The sequence below is a fragment of the Ursus arctos genome, unplaced genomic scaffold (assembly GCF_023065955.2).
Source record: "Ursus arctos isolate Adak ecotype North America unplaced genomic scaffold, UrsArc2.0 scaffold_4, whole genome shotgun sequence".
In the NCBI taxonomy this organism is placed as follows: domain Eukaryota; kingdom Metazoa; phylum Chordata; class Mammalia; order Carnivora; family Ursidae; genus Ursus; species Ursus arctos.
The window spans coordinates 18,971,698-18,994,780 of record NW_026623056.1 but is presented as its reverse complement, the minus strand read 5'-3'; the positions used below and the strand labels follow the sequence as shown (position 1 = coordinate 18,994,780).

The following is a 23,083-nucleotide window of genomic DNA, read 5'->3' as shown; positions in this document are numbered from 1 at the left end:
GCAACTTCTTGACCTCATCTCACCTCCCAGCTCCTGCCTTCTTTCCTTGGCGGTAAAACTCCTTGAAAGAACTGCGTACGTGTTTCCGATTTCCCTCTTCCCAGTAGCACTTGAATGCACCCAGCAGGCCTCCCCCATCTCCAGGAAACTGCTCTTGTGTACGTCGCCAAAGACCTTCCCGCTCCCGTGTTGCTCAGTAAATGGTCAAGGCTCAATCTTCATCTTGTTCAGCTCACCGGCAGTATTTTACCAAGTTGGTCATTTCCTCCTTCTGGATTCCAAAACCTATACTCACTCTCCTGGTTTCCCCCCCCCTTACTGGTCATCCCTCAGTAGTCTCCATTGCTCATTCCTCCTCACCCCCCCCCCCGTCTCTGCACCCCGAAGTGGCCCTGGATTTTGTCCTCTGCTCTATCGACACTCATCGTCTACAGGTTTGAGGACCTTGTGGTCCGTTCCCCCTCTACCCAGCCTGTCATTTGTACTCAATGCGCGTTTGCCAACATGCACTGGAATGAGTTGAGAAAGCCGGTTCTGTCAGTGAGTTTCTACGGAAAGGAACTGCTGAAGGATTTAGAAACAACAACCCCTCCCCCCCGGTGGGGATGGGAGTATAGACTAAAACACTATACTCACTGGACCATCTCCCTATCATCTATTACCCATGAGGGGAAGCAGCCCGGCACAGAGCACTGATGGTCAGACTGTGAGCACGTTGCGATCATCAAATGACTTGTTGAACTGCAGATTCCTGAATTCTCCCTCCGTGGTTCTGATCCAAGCAGTGTGGGATGGGGCTCAGAGTGGGCAGGTAGCAAGCACCCAGGTGCCTCTCATGTAAGTCGTCCCCTCTGCGACCGACGCTCTGGGAAACAGAGGGCACCATTCCTCAAGGTGAGGTCTGCAGTTTGGGGCTAGTTTGAGAAAGCTTTCTCAAGATCCAAAATGATTTGAAAGAGTAATTGTATGCCTATGGAATCTAATAATCACTTTAAAAATAAGGCTTGTATTATAAAGGTCCTTCGTTTCACTATTTCAGTAAATCCTTTTCATTGTATTTTAGAAATTACTGATGTGTGACAGGTTGGGGGGAAAAACCTGATTCTTCACGGACAGTTTGAGAAGCCCTGGGTCTGTCATCTCAAAAGCCCAGATTCAAATCCTGGCTTTTCTATCTGTCCGTTATAGGAGGATAGGCCAGTTCGTCAACTTCTATAAGCCTGGTGTCTTCATCTGTAAAGGATGGATAATAATACTTTAAAATTTGCCCCTGCAGGGTTGTGGTGACAATTTAATGACAGACTTTATCACTTTGTTGCAGCTAATAATTATTGAGATTTTACCGTGTGCTAAGTGCTTTCCATACGGTAAAGCTCCTATAATTCAGCGAACCTCGTTTAATTCCTGCAGCAACGAGAGCCTGAGGCAGGTTCCGCTATCACCTGCTTCCACAGTCCCCAGAGAGGTGGTCCAGGCTGGCGACTCACTCTCAGCCCCAGCCCCTGAGTTCTATCAGTGGAAGCTAGCATAGGTGAAAAAACTAATAGCTATGTCAAAATATTTCTGACAAGCCACAATTTTCCTCAAGTTAGAAACACATTAAGCAACAGGAAACCAACTTGTAGTTAATCAATCTGCAGGGAGAGTGAAAGGAAGCCAGGAGAAGTTTCAGTGTCTGGGCAGCTGTGTTTGCCGGTGTTTACCTGAAGGCAAGCCCGGCCTCCGAGCTAATGGTGGGGGAGAGGGAAACCCTGCCCAGATCAAAGCCCCTGAAGATAAAGGGGCTTTCATTCCTGCTTGCCCCAACTGTTCCAGACCCAGGCTGCAAAAAGTGTCTCTTGACAGAGATTAGATCTTTTCCCAGCCAGGCAGGCACTGATGGAGAAGGAAGGCCTGAGTACATCTCCCTGAGGTTTTCGAAAAACATGAGAACAGAACTTGGTGGGGGGTGAGTCCCCACCACAGACAGTGCAGCCGCTCTGTGGTTTCTGACCAGAGCCGGCCACTCAAGAGGTAAGGAGAGCTCTGAACTCAGGATGCACAGAGCCACGGCAGAGGGAAATCACGGGCCATTGGCTACTGTCTGCAGCCTTCGATAGTTGTATATTTGTAGAAATATTTGCCTTCCCATTTGACAGGTATCTGGCTGAAAGGAGACACTTCACGCCCCATCGGCTCCCTCTCTGGACGATGCCCACTGCCCAGTACAAGTGCTCAGAGCCCCTGCCCCAGCTGGCATCTTGCCCAGTCTTACCACACCGCGAACCACCGTGCACTCCACTCCACCAGTCAGAGTCCGGCCAAGAAAGAAGGAGCAGAAGGGCCTAAAGGGGGGTTGAGTAAGCACTGCACGCCTCCCAAGCAACAGGCCCACCCCTTTTTCCTTCAACCCACACCCAACAGAAGCAGAGAGAAGAGAAAATGGGCCTCTCTCCTCCTCAGGAGGTGGGTCTGTTTCACCTCCTCCTAATATTTAAAAAAGAATGACGTTTATATGATAGACGTTTTTGTACATACAAGTCAGTATAGGGAGTAACACAATGAGCCTGTTTTCAGAACCCAGCTCCAAAGAGAACCAACAACTTGCCAACTTGATCTGGTCCCCTCCCCCTCTTTTTCCTCTGGAGTAATTTAAAACAAATGTCAGCCCTCGAATCGGTCTCTGACACCAGCTCTTCTCCGTTGGCGTTCTGTGAGAAAAGGAAGCCCTAATGCCCAATGACATCCATTTATGTCCTAAATGAACTTACCTCACTGGCATCCAGGATGGTATTAGCTGTGTGTCCTCCCTGGGAGACGTGGGACCAGAGGCCCTCAAATAATATTCCACGGAGCTTCAGTCTCTATAATATGCGACACACACCCTGGGCTCTGCCTGAGAATATATGAGGATATATATAGAACCACAGTGCCATCAATTCCCAATCCACTTTCCCATTTTTACCAGTTCTCCCAAAAGTATCTTTTACACTAAATTCCTTCAATGAGGATCCAAACATTTTGTGTGAATGATACACCACCCTCAACTCTCTTTGAATTTATGGTAGTTCTTCACGCCCTTATTTTCCTTTTTTAGGACATATATTTGTGGAGGAAACGAAGTCATCTGACCCATGGAATGTGCGCAGTACTGAATCTGGATGAGGACCTCCTTATGGTATTGTTGAACTTACTCCTCTCTGCTCCGTGTTTCCTGTAAACGGAGTGTTAGATTCCAAGGCTTGATGAGATTCAGTGGTTTCAAGTTGAATGGTTCTCCCAAGTTTTCTGTATGTAGGAAGGTCTAAGTCATAGTTGTCTAGGGGAGTTCAAGGTAAGGGCCAGGAGCAGAGAGGCCTGAGCTCTTCTGCTTTGCAGCAGCCCCAGAGTCCATGAGAACAACCCACACAAATACTTACAGAGAGGCTTGTTCACGCTGCCAATGATCATTGCCTATCGCGATGCAACCAGAGATACGGCTGCGCAGAAATCAGCCAGAAATCCCACACCGCCCAGAGCTTGCCCTCCAGTGAGGGGAACAGTGAAAGAGTAAAACAAGATAAATACGTATTTGATGCTCTGGAAGTGGATAACTGCCATGCGGAAAATTAAAGCAGGGAAGATGGAATAGGGACAGCAGGGTGCAGGGGGGAAGGGGGGAGATCAGTGTTAAATTCAATAGTCGGAAAGCCTCACTGAGAAGAAGGTATTTGAGCAAAGACTGGAGGGAGGTGAAAGAGGGGTCATGCAGATTTCGGGAAGGAAGGGGATTTCAGGTGGATGGAACAGCAAAATCCCTGGGCAGGGGCAGGCGTGACCTGTTTCAAGAACAGCACCGAGGCCAGGAACAGAGCAGGTAAGGAGAAGGGTAGCAGAAGATGGGGTCAGGAAGTGTTGGGAGCCAGATCACCTAGGGCCTTAGACTGGTGTAGGATTCTAGCTTTCACTCCGAAGAAGACTTGGCTGACTTAGGTCTGAAAGGGATCATTCTGACTGCTGCACTGAGAATCAAGTGCGTACACAGCAGGTTGCGGGAGGTAAAAAAAAAAAAAAAGAAAAGAAAAAGAAAAAGGAAGAGCTTTCAAAAGGCTATTGCAATAATCCAGGAGAAAAAGGCCCGTGAGCCACCTGCCAAGCTCCTTCCAGGGCGCTAGCAATTTAGAGATGTTACCCAACTTAATCCTTACCAGCACCCTATGGGGTGGGCTACTAAGAATCCTCTTTTATAAACAAAAAGGAAGCTCCAAGAGTTTAAGCCTTTCGCTCAAGATGTCATTGCCGATGGTCAAACTAGATGATTCTAACCCCCCGAACTGCTTGTGCAATCCAACATATGTCTCTCTACTCAGGGCGCTTCAAAGGGCTCCTAAGAGCCTGGATGCTTTACCAGGTCAGATCAACGGCCGTGGCTGGTCACCACCTTGGACCTTCTGGTGACACCTCTTTATGCTGCCCTGGTCACCGTCTCCTTAACCCCTCAGTGTGCAAACCTCATCCTCGGTACCTTAGAACCTAAATTGTTCGTCCCTAGAGACCCTGACTCCCTTCTGCCCCCAGAGGGTACCTTAGCTAACCACAATGCCTCTGAGAAGCAGTCCGCTCGTCCTGGCTTCCGGAAGCCTTCACCATGAGGGGCTCGCCTTTGCCTTTCTTAATTCGTGCCGTCTGGGCTGCCACTTAATCCCATAATGACTCCACTTCCTGTTTCTCATGTCAAGGATGGCTGGCTGCCCCACCAAAACTTCTTTTTTGATCCTTCTTTTTTTTTTTTTTAATGTTTTTTTATTATATTATGTTAGTCACCATACAGTACATCCCTGGTTTTTGATGTAAGGCTCGATGATTCATTAGTTGTGTATAACACCCAGTGCACCCTGCAATACGTGCCCTCCTTACTACCCATCACCGGTCTATCCCATCCCCCACCCCCTCCCCTCTGAAGCCCGCAGTTTGTTTCCCAGAGTCCATGTCTCTCGTGTGATCCTTCTGCCATTATAGAGTGTGATCGAAAGTGGTGGCCCCGCCAGGGATTACGTTTTCCAGGAAGTGCACACGCACGCACACCCTGCATCTAGGGGAGACCAGTGGACTATGAAAAGTGAGCAAAAATAGCAAATGCAGCTAGCATTACCCCAACAGAGCTTGTGAGTAGAGACTTCCTGACTTTTTATTTCTACTAGGCTAGGAACATCAGCAGAATTCTCAGCAGTAAATTCCTCCATCATCCACACAGATCTCTCCTCATCCCAGCACTTCCCTAGCACAGGGAAGTAACAGGAGCTCCCCCTAATTTAGTCCAAGCCAGGTTCCTGAATTCTTCCACACCGAGTGCCTCTTGTATTTGTTCCCCCCTGCCGTGATGGCCAGGCCAGGTTTTAAAAGATGCTATCAGCAAAATTTGATTAAGAATTTGAGTTCTTATTTGTTATCAAATGAACGGAGATACTGCTGCCAATAAGAGATTCTGATCAGCAGGAGATTGTCATTGTTATCACAATCTGTTGGTAAAATTCCAGCGCGATACGAAGAAACTACATAATTTCCTTGGCCTGTACAGGTTTCTTTTTTCTTTTTCTTTTTTTAATAAATGTGCTTCTGCCATCTGGCTTTTTGAAATACTCCAAGCGTGTGATGGGTCTCTAGAGAGCCTGGGCAAGGAATTCTGGTTTGTATGGCCCGAAACTTACCCCCAGTAAAATCGTAACTTTCTGATTCCAGCTGGCCTCCTGAAAAACAGGTTTTACTGGTTGGCTAGACATGTAGGGTGCTTAAAAAAACTACCCACAACTGCCCCCAACTAGGCAGGATTAAGGCATTCTTATCTGGAAGAGAATCTGGCCCCCAAGTGTGTAGAGCTCAGGAGCACAGCAATATGAAGGCAGAATTTTTTTGACTGCCAGATCAAACAGATACAGGTGCCCCGCCCATCATCTCAGGGCTCCGCGCTGAAGCAGGCTGCAGTTACATCAGAAAGATGCCCCCAATCTGGGACAGAACAGCAGAGCTGTTACAGCCCAGCAGAGTAAAACTACGGGGTCCAGAATTCTCCATGAAGAGCAGAGGAAGACCAAATGACAACACAGGGGGGAAAGAGCTCTACTGAAAGATCGAAGATTCAAAATTTTCTCTTAAATCCTGATAATGAGGGTCTGATGACCTACATGGCTCTTCAAACCCAGTTTAACTGTGTCTTTAATGAGAACAAGGATGTCTGCTAATGTTGTCTTAACCATAATTTTCTCCAGGAATTCCTGGGCTGGAGATCGTGCCAAGGACTGTTTGTTCTTCCCTTCCATCTTGATTTTTACCTGACTGGACAAGAGGATGTCAGGCCAGAGTTCTTTATATTTCCCAAAGGTCAAAGTCACTGATGTGAGCCTGCCACTGCTTAAGGCCACCAAAGTGACGACTGTTTACCTTACACACCTTAGCAAACTGATCTCTTCCCTAGGTCCAGCCCAAGGCCAACTGGGACACCATACAAAGAGAAACGGGCAGAGAATGTAGAGGAGAAAGGTTTTGATCAAGTCTGTCCTCAGAGGACCACCCTTCCCCTAGTCCCACAGCCATAAAGGTCAGTGTAGGTGAAAGGAACCACTTGGGCTCCCGCTACTTCTCTATAGTACCTGGGCATTAACAACGCCTAGGAAGCATCTAAAAATATAGATGGCCAGCACTGTCCTCAGTAGCTTCTGATCTAATTGCTCTAAACCAATAAACGGTAGAGTCATTGAGGAATGTGAACATTCACAGGAGGGTGGCTTCAGGCAGAGTGAGAGGAGGCCATGTTGGCTCAGCCTAGGGTGAACGGGGATGGTGAGTTGACAACATGGCCTCAAGCACGTGAAGTCCTTGCTTAGCACAGGCTCCTCCACTAGCCGGGGCGTCCAATGCCCCTTCATGGCCCAGAGTTCCTGAGGAGGTAGCAGGGCCTCTGCCTCAGTCCAAGTCTTTGAGAATTTCAGGCCAAACTTGTCAATTCTGGGCCGCTCGCTCCAAGAGGAGATGTGAACAATTCACGTCTGTTGTGAGGTCAGGGGGTTCAGGACTACCAGAGAGAGTGCTAACCGCCCTTGCATCAACGTGCGTCTTTCACCTTTCTCTCCCCTCGGCTGTGATCCTGACTTTGGTCACCAGATGACACAGGCAACAACGTGACTGAAGATTAATCCTGTGGGTGCGAGAGTGTGCTCCATCCAGGGCAGTCCCAGACGAGGACTCGCACTCAACTCCCACTCCTGGCCGATGGTCCTGCTCCCCTAGAGGGCAAGGGCTGGTTTTCTGAGGTTTTCTACATTCACTTCCCTCCTCACCACCCCTACACAAAGACCACTTGATATCTGCTCCTAGTTGGTGCCTAATGGAGCGTGCTGACCAGTAGAAGGCTTGGATATTTTTCTTCAGGGGCCAGATGCACAGATCTCAGCATTCACTCATTCATCATACCCTCAAATCTCCCTCCTCATCATTCCCTCCCTTCATTTCAGGGATCCAAGGGCACACCCGTTACCAGCCCATCTCCACAGAGGAAGCTTCCTAGACTCTCCAGGGTAGAGCCGTCCTCCTGTGTGGACTCCCACCACACTCCTGACCTAAGTGACTATTCTTTTCAGGCTCCTTCAGGTGCTGTGGAAGGGTGGGGATCTTATTCTTCCAATCAGATAAGGCTCTATGATGATAGAGTTCACCAACACCCATTCTGCTGCTTCAGTACTCCAAGCACAAGGTATACAAGTGGTACTCAATATCGGACTGGGGCCCACCACTGGTGCTTGTAATATGTATTTTGGGGGAGCGGGGGAAGGTGGTTAATTTTTAAATAGGGCAATGATTTCAGACTTGAACCAAAATCATCAATGAACATGAAGCACCTACTGGGTGTGTGTCCCTGCACAGAGAATGAGGGAGAGAGAAGTCACTGTGGCTCCTTCTAGGGGCTTCCTACATGCCAGGTGCTGTACTAAACCTGTACACGGAAGAGTTCATTCAACCCTAACTGCCATCCTCTGAGGTTGGCATGGTTATCACTTTCATTTCCCAGATAAGGAAGCTGAATTTTAAAGAGGTTAAAGGGCTTTGACTAGTAAATGGAAGGGCCAAAACTGGACCCCAACACTGTCTGAATCTAAAGACCACGTTCTTAAAGCCTGTGCTCTAGTGGCCATCTTGTTTGACCTGTGACTCTCTCAGCCAGAGCTGTGCCCACCTCACCCTGGAAGCAAATGGTTTCAGTTATAAGGAAACCAAGAGTATTGAGTTCAAAGCCCAGCACACACTTAGGATGCTAGATACTTGATATGGTGAACTGGACCTTTCAGCAGCCCTGGATAGTTGCTGTTATGGCAGTGGACCCTTGGCATTTACAGAGTCAACATTTGACACTGTAACTATCGGAGAACAACCCCAAAGGTCCTAAATATAAAACAGGCTGATTTTGCTCATGAATATGAAGTGTGTGCACAGAAAGCTGGCAGGAGCTGATCCCTTAGGATGTGAGAGAGCTCATCCCCAGGCCATGACCCAGGGCACAGGGGGGTGGGCTCTGTGCCCTCCATGCACCAGAACGTGATACAAACAGCTCCTTGTGAACTATGGTTCCTAAAGGAATAAGGCTGCTAGTCCTTGTGAAGGAAAGTTTACACTCTATGATGAATTTCTGCTAATAGATTTATAAATGCCTATAGCCCTGTACTCATGAAATCGTAAGAGACAGAAATCGTTTAATTGTTCAATTATGTGTGACTGCATATACGGGGAAATTTTGTGCTCTGGCCGCATGTGCATGAGTCCCTTATCTGTCAGATGAGAATGAATGCCTCACCTAGGGCTGCTGTCAATAAATGAGAACTTGGTCACAGTGACGAAGAGGATGTTGATTAAGAATTCTCAAAGATCTCTTGGGGCACAGGGGTGGCTCAGTCAGTTGAGCATTGACTCTTGATTTCAGCTCAGGGCATGATCTCAGGGTGGTGGGATTGAGCCCCGGGTCAGGCTCCATGCTCAGCACCAAGTCTGCTTGAGATTCTCTCCCTCTCCCTCTGCACCACCTAGCATTCCCCCCCCCCACTCTCTCTCTTTCTAAATAAATACATAAATATCTTTAAAAAAAAAAAAGAGCCAGTTCTCAAAGATCTCAACAGAACACCCTCATGAATGTCTAATCTACTGTTGAGACACTTTATAGAAGAGGAATGTGAGGCTGGGGGAGTCATGTAACCTGCCCAGCAAATGTCTGGCCCTAAAGCCTGTGAGCTTTACTCCCTACAGCCCACTGACAAGTCAGCAAAAAAGTTGTCCACTGCTGCATGCTGACCCAATCAACGAATGTGACTTGGGAGGATGGAGGGGAAAGGAAGAGGGCGGGTGAAGGGAGAGAGCTGTGCCTGGGCTCCTCACCGTCCCTCCCGCCCCCAACCACTGCTGGCCTGGGCATGGCAAAGCTGCGAGCTTACCTTTGGACCACATCTGTTTGGATCAATCAATTCGGCCAGGATGCTGGTAACTCTGAGCTCAGAACAGTAGGCCTACAGGCAACTGCCACTCCCCTGCTCTCAAGATGCTAACAGTCCTAAATACCATGAGAAATCAGACAGGGACCCAAATACCTAATGCACTATTTACTTTGTCTGCCCCCCGCCCACACACAACAGTCCCAGGCAGTGAGCCCCTGAACCAGCTAGTTATCTCAATGTTGCCAGGGCCAAGGTCAGTGCCTGTGGCTTGGCTTCATGTGCCAAATAAGTGAACATTTTCTTCTTGCAAAAAAGGTGCTCAAGAATCTTAGCCCAGGACTAGGGGCCTACATCCAACCTGGGATCAGAGCATCCATGGATGGGGAAAGCCTGGAGGACAGGAGAGAAACAGCATGGAGGTGGGCGTGGGCAGGCACCAGGGCACAGAGAGAGGGTCAAGTTGGCCCAAGCAGGTGCATAAAGCTGAGCAGCGGGAGGGGACCCTGTAAGGGAGACTGGGACTTCAGCCTGCGGCACCGTGAGTCACCATGGAAGAGTCTGGAGATTATCAGGCACATAGTGGAGAGCAAATAAAAAGTTTCAGAGCAGGGGAGGGAAGTGATGAGCCTGCAGAGACTATCTAAAGTCAGCAGGAGGAGGGTACGGCAGCTCTGAACATCCCCAGTCCACTCCCTGAAAGTAAGCAGCCAACAAACTAGTAACAGCAGCGGCTTCTTGGCCACCTACCACATGCCAGGTCTGAGCCAAACACCTGCCGAATCTTCAAAATAACCCCCCAAGGCAGGTAACTGTGGGATGCAGAAACTGAGGCTCAGAGGGGGTGAGAGACATACCCACAAGCATCCTACTGTTAGGAGGCAGAGCCAGGGTCTCAACTCAGATTTGACTCAAGGCCCACAGGCCAGGAAAACCTGGGTGCAGCCCCCAGTGCAGACAAGACGAGGACCAAGCCTGAGATGAGGAAGACACTCAAATGGGAGCCCGTTTGGGAGAGTGGTGCAAAATTTCATGGGAACCCAGCTTTGTAGTCAGACGAATCTAGACTTGGACCCCAGCTGCATTACTCATCCCTGTGTGATCTTAGGCAAATGTGACATGAGTGCTCCGGGTCTCAGTGTCCTCCCCTGTAAAATGTATGCAAAACCACCTACCTCACGAGACTGCTGCAAAGGGCTAGAAGTAAGGACCATGCTTAATAACTGGTGACTTGTAAACCTGCACAGGCGGGAGCAGGGGACAGGGCACGGGAGGTGGTGGCCTGGCTTGGCTGCCGTGGCTGGAGGAAGTCTTCATTTGCGAGAGGAGATGAACTTTCTGGGAGTGTCATGAGTCAATATTTGTCTTTGGCTAAATACAGGACCTCGATGTTCATCTCGACAAAGCCAACATCTGCTGCTCTCAGCGTTAACTCCTTCAAACACTGCCGCACAGTCAAGAGCAGCTGATTTAAGCACCCTCAGGAAGTCAGAACCAAGGGAGGGGTGCCGGAAGCCTGACCTCCTGGCAAACTCTGAAACCAGGTCCCAGCCGGGTGGTCCCTCGCTGTCCACCCAAATCACTGTGTGTCCTTGCAAGTCACGTATCCTCTCGAGCCTCTGCTGCTCACAAGGAAAGGAGCCGAACAATCCTTACTTCGCAGGGCTACAGTGAAGCCCAAGGGAGAAAACAGAGGAGAAGGAACTTTCCAGCACACAGATGAAACTATTAGTATTTTAAGTTTCTCTAAGACCATGATGTAACTTCATCGCCTCTAGAAAGCCATTGGAAATAAAGCTTGTAGGTAAAGCACCTGCCCATTTCAGAGAGGAAAAAGAAACGCTGCTTAAGGAATACCAACTTAAGACACTGAAGATTTCTTCCTCGATTAAAGCATCCTTTGATTATGAATGGAGGTGACTTATAACTGTAAGAAGAATCACATCTCTGTGATTGTACGCATGAAAGATAAAGCTGTTCAATGCCCTCAGAGTTTGTCCCCCAGAGCCCTCTGCAGACCCTTGAGGGGAGGAGGGTGGTAGCAGGAAGGGGGTGGGGTGGGGAAGTTCTGCTTTGATTTCCATGGAGCAGAGGGCTCACTGCCCAGGGCAGGAAAAGCCAGTAGACCCAAATTCTCACAAGAAACCCCTATCTCTGGATTTTCCCTCAATTCAGAAAATAGTCCAAACTCACTCCCCCTCCCAACCTTACCCTTAGGTACTGGGCCCTGAGAAGAAAAGAGGAAGTCAGTCAAGTGGTCCCAGAGTGAAACCAGGGTAGCTGGGGAGTACTGAGGTCTGGGCACCCAACCCTGATTTCAAGAGAAATGCTTCTCTGCCCGGTCAGCTGCATCCATGCTCTGAGCTGAGTGTTGTAGGGTGTTCTGGCCTTCTTGCTTGGTGTTGAAATAACCTAAAGGGCTCTCACCACCCCCACCTCCCACCAATCAAAAGCTGTAAATAGAGAAAGAATACACTGGGTTCTCTCTCAGTCTGTGAACAGACGGGTTATTTACAGCCACAGTCCTCATTTCTGTTTCAGCTGTTCTCAACCTTCTGGAAGGGATGTGTGTGTGTGTGTGTGTGTGTGTGTGTGTGTGTGTGTGTGTGTAGCAAGAACAAGTCCAATTTAGGGGCTCTGGGCCTGGGTATAGAGAAACAGTGTGATGAGGATGAAGGGCTGGGGAGGGGGCAGTGAGTTGAGGCAGAGACCCCCACTTGGCTGGACGACCCTGGAAAGATCACATTCCAGGTCTGAATTCTGTTCCAAAGAGTAAGGTGAGAGACTGCCAAACACACCCACCTGAAGTTCACCCCAAGCCTTTGAGCCAAGCACCGCAACGTGCATCTCCACTGACCCAGATAAATACTATTAGCAGTCAGTCAGAATTCCTGCCTCCAACTTCACCCAACTCCCCAACATGGATTTCCTGGCTTATGATAACTGCCTCCATCTCTCAGCCACGACTGAAAGACCAGGGAAACTGCAAAGAACAGAAGGTAAATAGGCAGTGACACAAATGTGAACAGAAGTTCCTGCGGGGGCCTCCTCTGTACAAAGAGCACGGGGGGGCGGAGGGGGACACCAAGTTCTGAGCTCCTTGCTGCCTCTGTATGGGACAGCAGGAAGTCCTTTTATTATATCCTAATCCTCAGCTTCCCAAGGACAATGACCGATGGACACTGTGCATCAGGCTGGCCCCTGTGAATCTCTGTTACTTCGCCCTCATGGAGGCCGGCAGGACTGCTCTAGTTCTTCCCTGAAGACATCCGAGACACAGAGAGGCTGAGGTTGTACAGTCAGGAGCTAGTAAGTGACAGAGCCAGGATTTGAACCCAGGGCTCCCTGTGTCTGTTCCCCTCTCATCTTCAAGGTGGGGAATGGGGAAGGGGCAACAAATGTCTTCTTTTTTTCTACTCTCTCCCCCAACCTGCTCCCTCTCTGACACAATTCAGTGTCAGGCTGGGAAATTCAATGTCACTGGAAACCAAAGAAAGACACATGAAAACAGTAAGATACCACCTTCCCCCTTTATCAAATTAATAGAGGCTGAAAATATATATAACATAGAGCTGACAAGAGCACTCTTACATACCTCTTGTATGGAAATTACATACAACATTTCTTCTGAAGGATGATTTGACAAAATGTATCAAAGCATGAGAATATCCATTCTCTTTCAACTCAGTCATATCTCCAAAAAGTTAACAATCAGAGAAGTTGTCAAAGATTATAGTTCCATCTGAGCCCACAGGTAACCTAAAACAACCTCAATTTATGACAATAGAGGAATACCTAAATGTTACAGAATGTCCACAGGATGGGATATTATCAAATAATTAAAAATCACATCCGTGAAGATTTCTTAAGGCTTTTTTGTGAATAATTGCATACATACAGAAAACTACAGAAAGCAGTAAACTGAACCATCATGTAACCATTACCCAGCATCTGTAATGATCAATTTATGGCCAACGTTTTTTGGAGAATTTTGTGGTTTTGTTTTTTAAGATTTACTTATTTATTTGAGAGAGAGAGCACAAGCATGAGTTGTGGGAGGGGCAGAGGGAGAGAATCTCCAAGCAGACTTTCCACTGAGCGCGGAGCCTCCCACAGGGCTTGATCTCATGACCCATGAGATCATGACCTGAGCCAAAACCAAGAGTTGGACACTTAACCGACTGAGTCACCCAGGTGCCCCAATTTATGGCCAATCTTATCTCATTCATATCCACCAAGCCCCCACCTTGGCTTTGAGAAACAAACTGCCGACACCATAGCACTGCATCCATAAACATGTCAGTACGTATTTCTAAAATGTATTCGTTTTAAAAACACAACTAAAATACCATTATCAAGCCTAACAGAACTTTCAGTAATTAAGGTTTCCAAACAAAAAAAAGTGTTTATAATACAATGTGAATTGATAAAGAATATTATAAAACCATATATGCTATAATTTTAGTTGAAAGAAAGAGAGGGGGAGGCAGGGAAGAGAAAAAGAAATGCTATTCAAAGAGAAAATAACTTAAAAGGAACCATATCCAAAATATCGTCAGTAGTATACAGTTACCCCTGTGTCATGACCTTAGAGAGGATTTTTGTTTACTTTTGTATTTGTGTCTCTAGTTTCACTAACAGGAATCTATGGTGTTAGATACCTATTTATCGTTTCTCTTATTCTTCTTTCATATAAGTTCAAAGTTTCCCACTGGTGTCATTTCCCTTCAGCCCGAGAAACTTCCGTTAGCAGTTAAGAGTAGGGCTGCTAAAATGAAGTTTCTTGATTTTCCTTCATCTGAGAAGATCTTTATTTTTCCTTCACTCCTACAGGATATTTTTTCTGGATTTGAAATTCTGAGGTGACAGGTCTTTTCTTCGAGTACTTTCAAGATGTTATTCCCCTGTCCCTGGCCCACATGGTTAGAAATGAGAAGCCTGCAGTTGTTTTAAAAGGCTTGACTATTAAATAGAAAACGTGTCTTATTTCCCTGGCTGCTCTCATAGTTTTTATCTTTCATGTTCAGCAGCTTGGTTATGATGTGGCTGAGTAGTCGTCACCGAGTTTATCCTATTTAGGATTCACTGAGATTCTTATTTTTTTAAAGATTTATTTATTTATCAGAGAGAGTATGCACAAGTTGGGGAGGGGCAGAGGGAGAGAGAGAATCTCAAGCAGACTCCCTGCTGAGTACAGAGCCCAACAAAAGTCTTGATCCTAAGACCCTGAGATCATGACCTGAGCAGAAACCAAGACTCAGATGCTTAACTGAGTGAGCCACCCAGGCGTCCCTCCCTGAGATTCTTTAATTTGTAAGTTTATGTCTTTCCCCAAATTTGTCACATTTTTAGCCATTCCCTCTTCAAATTTTTCTGCACCAATACCTTTTCTTTTCACCTTCTGGGATGGGACTCCAATAACATGAATTTTCCTTGTTGATGTTGTCCTATGGTATCCTGAGATGCTGTCCATTTTTTCCCAGTAAAATAAATGTATATTTACAAATATAAAATACTGCATTATTTCTATTGATCTATCTTCAGGTTCACAGATTTTTTTTTCTCTGTCATCTCTTTTCTGTCACTAAGCCCATGCAATGAATTTATTACTTCAGATGTCATCTTTTCAGTTCTAAAATTTCCATTGGCTTATTTTGTATCGTTTCTATTTTTCTGCTGATAATTTCTATCTTTTCATTCATTTCAAGAGTAAAGAACGGTTATAACAGCTACTGTACATCTGTCTCATAATTCCAACATCTGAGTCATCTCAGGGTTAGCACCTATGATGGTCTTTTCCCTTGAGTATTATTCAGATTTTCCTGGCTCTTTTTATTTGAGAAAATTTGGATTGTATCCTGGACTTTTGAATAATACATTATGAAACTGAATCCTGCTAAAATTCTCTGGGAAAAAAACGTTGCTACTTTTGTTTATTTATTTAATGGACAATTAACCCACTTAGTTTCAGACTGAAAATTCTGTCGCATCTTTTGTAACTGGTAGCTTTGCTGCCAGTTTGGGTTTCAAAGCCTTTGCTAGGCTAGCTGGGTCTGCCTGTCACATAGGCAACTCAGGGTTCATCCAGGACCTGGGTAATGTTAATGTCATGGTCAAGTACTCCAAACCTTTGCTGTGCTTCTTTGGGTCTATTCCATGCACACACACCTTGGCACATGCCCATGACTTATATTAGTCCATGCACAGAGTGAGTGGGACCCTTTGTCCAGCTCTCAGCTCTCAGGGATTTCCTCCCACTCCCTGCTGGCTCCTTTGCCGGGTTCTTCTGGCTGGAAAGATGGGGCTATCTCAGAGTTTTAGCCTTCCACAGCATGGTGCAATTCCATGTGACAAAGGCCATTATGGGTCATCATTCAAGTTTCAGGTCCAGTATCTTATGTGCACCCTACCACTCTCGGGGCTCTCGCGTGGTTGCTTTTGCATTCTGTCCAGTTTTTTAGTTGTAAACAGAGCGAGGTGATAGTTGGATTACATCACCTTGGCTGGTACCGCTGCCCTTCCTTCTCAGCAATTTTTACTTCTCAAAATTTCACTCATCTCTCCAAAGCTCCATTAAAATACCATTTCCTTCCAAGAAGCCATCCTTCTTCTCCCAGCTAGAAAAACTTTCCTCTTCCTCTGTATTAGGGAAGATTCAGATTTGGCAATATTGAGACTCACAGCCAAATCTTTTCATGACCACCTTTGTTCAAAGATCTGGGTTCAAGGACATGGCTTTAATGAAATCAAACCCAGCCATGAAGGCTCGCGGTGGTTAGGAGAATAGATTTCACCTAAAACCCAGCTTTGCTAATTGCTACATGTGTAACTTTAGGCAGGTCACTTAATTCTATGTACCTCAGCTTCCTCATCTACGGAATGGAAATAATAATACCACAGAGAATTGTTAGGAAGATCAATTAGGCTAATAGTTAGAAAGCACCTAGAATAATGCCGTGCTGTAGGTATAAAAGATATCACTCTCTCACAGGTTCCCATAACTTTGTTCTGCAGATGACGTAACCCTACACAGGGAATAAGAAAGAACAGACAGAATGAGCTCTATCACCACCTCTTACTATGCCCTGAAAGGGACGATAATTATTTCGGTAAATGATTAAAAGAGCACAATTTGAGCATCTGGGTGAATCTTCTGGAAAGCCCCATGGTAGAATGAAAGGATAATTGCCTAAGGTGGGTTAGGAAATCTGGCTTCCAGAACCGGATCTCCTTTGGGTCTGGCTTTTCTGTTCTAAACCATGGGTACACAGGGTAGAAACTGGTCTACCTGCACATGGCTGATTGAGTCAACATTTGTAAAAGGCAAAAAGGCAAATTTCTTAATTTACCCTCCAATGCCTTCCTGATACACTCATCATAAAATCCAAATTTTTTAGACTGTCGCCACAGAGCTTTTGAGATTTTTACTGCTGCCGTCGTTATCTGTGACCTCATCTTCTGCCACTCCCTCACAGCCCTCACATTCCAGCTGGACTAAACTAATTGAAGTTTACCCATCCCACCTCATCATTTCCCACTCGCACCACTGCTGTCATCCTTGAGCTCAAATACCTCTCCCTACCCTCTTGTCAAATATGTTAAATGCCTCCTTTTCTATGTCAACTCCTCAAGGACTTCTGAGAAGTTTTCCCAGACTCTCCAGGACACTGCCGGGTTTGGCTCTCCCTCCCTTGTGTCCTAGACTCTCCGTACACACCATGGTAGCACTTTCCAGCAGATGGTAATCACTTATTTTATAGGTCCTTCTCTCCCTCACTGCACCAGTGTTTATCAAAAATATGTATTTTACATGAGTTGGTCTCAAAATCAAGTCAGAGCATCACTACTAGCTTTTTAAAAATAGAATTAACTGTGTGTGTGTGTGTGAGAGAGAGAGAGAGAGAGAAAGTTCTATTTCTCTGGAGAACTGAAACACATTGATACAGCCTCAATGCATTCTCAGTCAAAATCCCCACTGTTATTTTGTAGACACTGACAAGTGAAGTCTAATATTTATAAGGAAATCCAAAGAACCTAGAATTGCAAAAGCCATCTTAGGAGAACAGTTAAAGGACTTACATTACCAGGCTTGTTATGAAACCACAGTAATCAAGACAATGTGTTATTGGTATAAGGACAGACAACTAGATCAAGGAAAAAAACACAAAATCCCTCAATGGGCCCACACATATAGAGTAACAATTATTTTACAGTGGTACCAAAGAAATTTAATGGAGAAAGGAAAATCTTCTCAATAAATTATTTCGAAATGTCTGGATATCTAAGCAGGAAAAAAAAATTGACCTTTGACCTCTACTTCACTTTATCCATACAATTAATTAGAGAAGGATCTTAGACCTGTATGTGAAAGTTCAAACAATAACACTTCTAGGAGCAAATTACAGGAAAATATCTTCACGAACTTGGAGCAGATAAAGATGCCTTAGGGCACAAAAGGCACTAAATAACAAAAGGAAAAACAACGGTTAGATAGAAGTCCATCACATTTAAAGTCCAATTTATTTGAAAATGGCCCTGACAGCTAACCTCAGTTCTTAATGTGAAAAAGGCTGAAGAGGCCCAGAAACAACCATCTCAGGACAACATGTACCCAAGATGTTCCAGGGCCTCGCACAAGGGTAACAGCGTGTGTGTTATGTTTCACCAGTGAGGTAGGCCCGGAGTTAAGAAGCATTTAAGAGAACAAGGGAAGGTCTTTGTCACGGGCAGATCAGAGTATCGCTAGGAGATAAGACCCACTCAGAACGTACAGTGCTACTAAACTATGTAATTCCGACCTGCAATCTACACTAACTCAGGCGAAGAAGCGAGCAGGTTGGGGTGGAGTAGACACATTGAGGACAGAAACAGAAGGGAACTGAGAAAGCCTCTCATTGCTTCTCCCCATCCCATTTTTCGAGATGAGAAAACAGGCCCGCTGGCATGGAGGAGGCCACATCACTGATCGGCGGCAGAGCCAAGCGGGAACTCAGATTTCTTGGCTCCCTCTCAAAGGCTCCTCTTATCACTGTGTCATGCTGCTGACCTCAGTATCCAGCCAGGCTTCATGGGAGATGTAGGGGATTCGCATTAGGCCTTAAACGTGAAGACCTGAGACGCTCTCTGTGACGCTCCCAGGACACTGCCCCCGCACGCGACAGGTGTTCAGTAGAGAATACTGTTGTTCCATTAGATTGGATTTCCCAGATGAGCAGTGACAAAGCAGAAGGCCCCACAGCCAACACTTCTAGGCAAAGCGCATTTCACACCAAGATTGGTCCTACACCTGCCTGGCACCCCATTCCACCATCTACTGCTGCTCCAAGAAAGCCAATGAGGCTCACTCGGGCTCTTCTCTAACTCACCAGCCATGAGGATTGAAGAAGGAAACATTCACCCTTTCCATGATATGCCCTGAGTTCAGATTCTACCCAAGAAGTAGGAAGGCTAACAAACCGGACAAGAACACAGCACAGAACTAGCCTCACCCCAAATCTCTGGCACAGGTCGATGGCACAGATGGCAACTGGTGAGACGCTGAAAGAAAGAGGCTGCTTAGCGATGAGAAACAGCTGGGATGCAGGAACAAACCAATGCCTCATAAAGTATGAGGCCGCATAAGCAAAAAGAAATTCCAGGTTTTTCCCAACAAACAGGACTGCATTCATTTGTCCTCTGCCCAAGCAGAAAATGGCACTTAAGTTTCTGCTTGCCTTACTTTACAAATCCATCTGCCATTTCACACACACACACACACACACACACACACACACACACACCTTCTAGCATCATGGGCAGATTTTTGCAAGTTCATGCATTCAGCCAACAAATACTTACAGAGTGCTATGCTCTTCAGGCCCCGTGGTAGGTGACATGGATCCAATGGGGACTCAGGCCCAGTGCCAGGTAATAAGGATCCAACGGTGACTCAGGCTCAGTGCTAGGTAACGAGGATAACAATGACACAAGGGTGACTACAGTGGGTCTCTGCCTCCGAGGGAGAAAGACGGGTAAGAAAGAATCACAGCTGCCCAGCAGGCTACCATGAGGACAGTCCAGTCACCCAGTCCGGATGGCGCAGGGAGGCTGCCTAGGGGAGACGTTTCAACTCAACAGGGAGAGGAGGAGGAACTGGACAGACAGGAGCAGGGGATGGGTGGGTGGGCTGTGCTCAAGGGCCCCTTTGGTCATTTCTTTGCTTTTTGTAAAGAATGTCCCTTTTAGGGGTGTCTGGGTGGCTCAGTCGTTAAGCATCTGCCTTCGGCTCAGGGCGTGATCCCAGTGTTCTAGGATGGAACCCCGCATCGCATCGTGCTCCCTGCTCAGTGGGAGGCCTGCTTCTCCCTCTCCCACTCCCCCTGCTGGTGTTCCCTCTCACTGCCTCTCTCTCTGTCAAATAAATAAATAAAATCTTAAAAAAAAAAAGAAAGGAATGTGCCTTTTACCTTTTCATTCAGACAAATTTCATCTGAACACAACGAAACACTTGCTACCTTCCATAAATCTGACAGTTTCTTTTGATGCCAACTGTGGAGAGAAGCCACTAAATTAATAACTATATGAAGTATCACCCTCTCTTTGTGAAATTAGGTACTTGTTAACCTTAAAAAGAAGATTTTATTAAAACCTGTTAAAAAGTTTCAGGGACATGACAATGGTGCTTTGCTCCTACCTACAACGTAGACATAAAAATGCACCCTCATAACACACATGGTCAAAATCCAAGAGCTCATTACGACAGAACAGCTGCCTAGACCAGTGTAAGAGGATAAAGCTCTCCCTTCTGCAGAGTAGAAAATAAAAATTAAAAAACAGTGCTTTTCTTTGGGCTCCCTTGAGGCAGGGGCTTTTATGTGCCAAGCTCTGTGCTCTACACCAGCTCACCAAAACCCCCGACCCCCTCTGTGCGGGGGGGGCTGTCATGCCATTTTACGGAAGAAGCGGCTCAAGAAGAGAAGGGTTAAGTGATTTGTCCAAAGTAGGCATCTAGAAAGTGTTGGGACTGAGATTCAAACCCACATGTCCAAGCTTCACTGAGTACTAATTATTAATGCCAAGCACTGTTCTTAGTACTTTTCAAGGATTAACATAGTTCACCCTCCCGGCAACCTTATAGGGAGACTGCCATTGTCCCCATTTTAGAGGAAAAATGAGCCAATTAAATAACGTGCCCACCCCCGCACATCTCTCTGCTTCCAAAGCCTGTGACAGATCCACAGGCAACAGGAGGTGTGGAGGGAAGCAGGAAGGTCGGCCCTTTCCACAGGCTACATCCAGTTCACGATGGATCTCCATTCTCCTTTTGTTCCCCTGTGGGAAACTGAGGCTGAATTTTGGGGAGTGCTGTGTCCAGAATTGAAGGTGGTGGGTATTGGGGCTTGGCCCTCACCATCAGTCTGCAAAGGAAACTATTTCACTAACCTTCCTCGAGGAAGGCCCCCCAGCACTGATGGTGGCCTTGCCTGTCCCTCTGGTCAGTGACGTCAGTGGTGTTCCAAGAGGCATGTGAGGAAGTCAGCACACACAAGCACTTGGCACATGTTTACCTTTGTTAAATTCGGCAAAGCTCTGAGGAAATTTTCATCGTCAGTGCTCGGGATTTTGTGGCAAAAATGGTGAGTTCATGGAACAGTTGCTGGGACTGTGGAAACACGTGCTATCTACCTTAAACTTACACAGTGCTGTCTGTCCGTTATATCTCAAAACTGGTAGGGGAAAAAACAGAAGCAATATTTCGAGAAAATGGAAGCAAGATCTCAGAACAACCAACACATTTTAAGATGCAGCTTTCTGGTTTAGAATTCAAAGGCTGGGGTATTTATTACAAAGATACAGTTTTAGGGGCACCTGGGTGGTGTGGTCAGTTAAGAGTCTGACTCTTCGTTTCAGCTCAGGTCGTGAGCAGTGTCATGGGATCAAGCCCGGTGTTGGGCTCCACGCTTAGCCTGAGTCTGCGTGGGATTGTCTCTCTCCTGTTCCCTCTGCCCCTCCTGCTTGTACTCGTACTCTCTTTCCCTCTCAAATAAATAAATGAATAAATAAATATTTAAGGAAAGTTTTAAACTTATACTTATTATTTATAAACAATTATATTTAATTATATTACATTTAAATGTAATAATAATTCATAAATATATTTGTAAATCGTAGTGATCTGATTTTATAATCTAATTACAAAAGATAGAAAAGAAACCTAGGCATGAGGTAGCAGGCTAGAGCATTAAATATGTCAATTTTGAAACAATCTCAATATCCAGCCATAGAAACAGGCAAATTATATATAGAATTTGGTAATATCTCTCTGAGGCCATTAACATACCATTATGCACTGTAAAGACAGAAAAATGTTTATGGTAAAGGGAGGCCATTAACATACCACATGCACTGTAAAGACAGAAAAATGTTTATGGTAAAGGGAGAAACAAAATAAACACCATCCACGCTAAAATTATAATTATAGTAAAAACCTTTTTTTCCCCCACAAATGGAAAAATGGATGATGGCAGGAGAACACTGTGAAATGAGCACTAATGTGCCAGAACGCCAGGAATTAAAAAGTGTATCATTACTACTATTATAATGTTTGTGAATAAAATAAGAAAAACAAACTTAGAACCCACTAGGTTGCCCACGAGCAGGCACATGGCCCTCCTAACCCAGTTTCCCCTCTGTTAGACTATCGTAGTCTTCCAGGAAAGGCATAAAACTCAGATAAAACACAGGCTCTCTTATCTTAGCACAGGGAGGGCAAACCCATTTGCTTGGCACGTCACAGCGTGGCCCTAGCTGAGCTCTCTCTGCGAGTTATAACCCGAACCTTCCCATAACAGGCTCGCCACGCAGTGAAAGGACTCCCTCAACTTCTGCTCTTCGTGTTTGAAGACAACAGTTCCCTTTACTCCCAGCCACCTCCTTAGAAGCAAGTCTAACAATGGTTTGGAAATTGGTTACCCCTGCTCTACACCCCCCCTTGTCCACCGCACACAATACTATCAACACCAGCAGCAAGGCAAACCCTCAGGGGTAATGTCACCACATCAAGGCCATTGCTCATTTCCACCTATTCAATTCCACCATCCTTCCAGGCTCAGATCAAGCACAGGGAAGAGGAGGGACAGACCTGGGTCACAACCCAGCTCTCACTTTCCAGCTTTGTGACCCCAGGCAAGTTACGCAACCTCTCTGGACTCATTTCCTCAGCCATTAGGTGGGACTGTCAGAAATGCTTCATGTAGGGGCGCCTGGGTGGCACAGCGGTTAAGCGTCTGCCTTCGGCTCAGGGCGTGATCCCGGTGTTATGGGATCGAGCCCCACATCAGGCTCCTCCGCTATGAGCCTGCTTCTTCCTCTCCCACTCCCCCTGCTTGTGTTCCCTCTCTCGCTGGCTGTCTCTCTCTCTGTCAAATAAATAAATAAATAAAATCTTAAAAAAAAAAAAAAAGAAATGCTTCATGTAATTGCTGTAATATACGAAATAGGTAAAACGCAACTTCACCTGGTACAGGAGTCACGAGGCACACGTGACTATGGAGCCCTAGCAGTGTGACTAAGCCATACTGAGATGTGCCGTAAATGTAAACTATACAGAAAAACAGAATGTAAGAATGTTGGGTTGATAATTTTTATGTCGAATGCATAATAAAGTAAATAATATT

At 46.2% G+C, this 23,083-nt stretch overlaps 1 protein-coding gene across 13 annotated transcripts in view; it reads right to left on the bottom strand.

The window, feature by feature from the left end:
* Nucleotides 1-23,083, bottom strand: part of ST6GAL1 (ST6 beta-galactoside alpha-2,6-sialyltransferase 1) — a 170,531-nt gene that overhangs the window by 36,604 nt on the left and 110,844 nt on the right. For 4 of the 13 annotated variants that reach the window (XM_048214724.2, XM_048214725.2, XM_044383463.3 and 1 more), the window contains 2 exons: nucleotides 19,266-19,368; nucleotides 2,751-2,875 (listed from right to left, as the gene is read on the bottom strand). The exons of 3 other annotated variants lie outside the window; for them this stretch is intronic. The gene's annotated coding sequence lies outside the window, so the exon portion shown is untranslated. The remainder of the gene's footprint in view (nucleotides 1-2,750; nucleotides 2,876-19,265; nucleotides 19,369-23,083) is intronic. 6 more of the 13 variants (XM_057306918.1, XM_048214730.2, XM_048214727.2 and 3 more) reach the window with 2 other exon arrangements.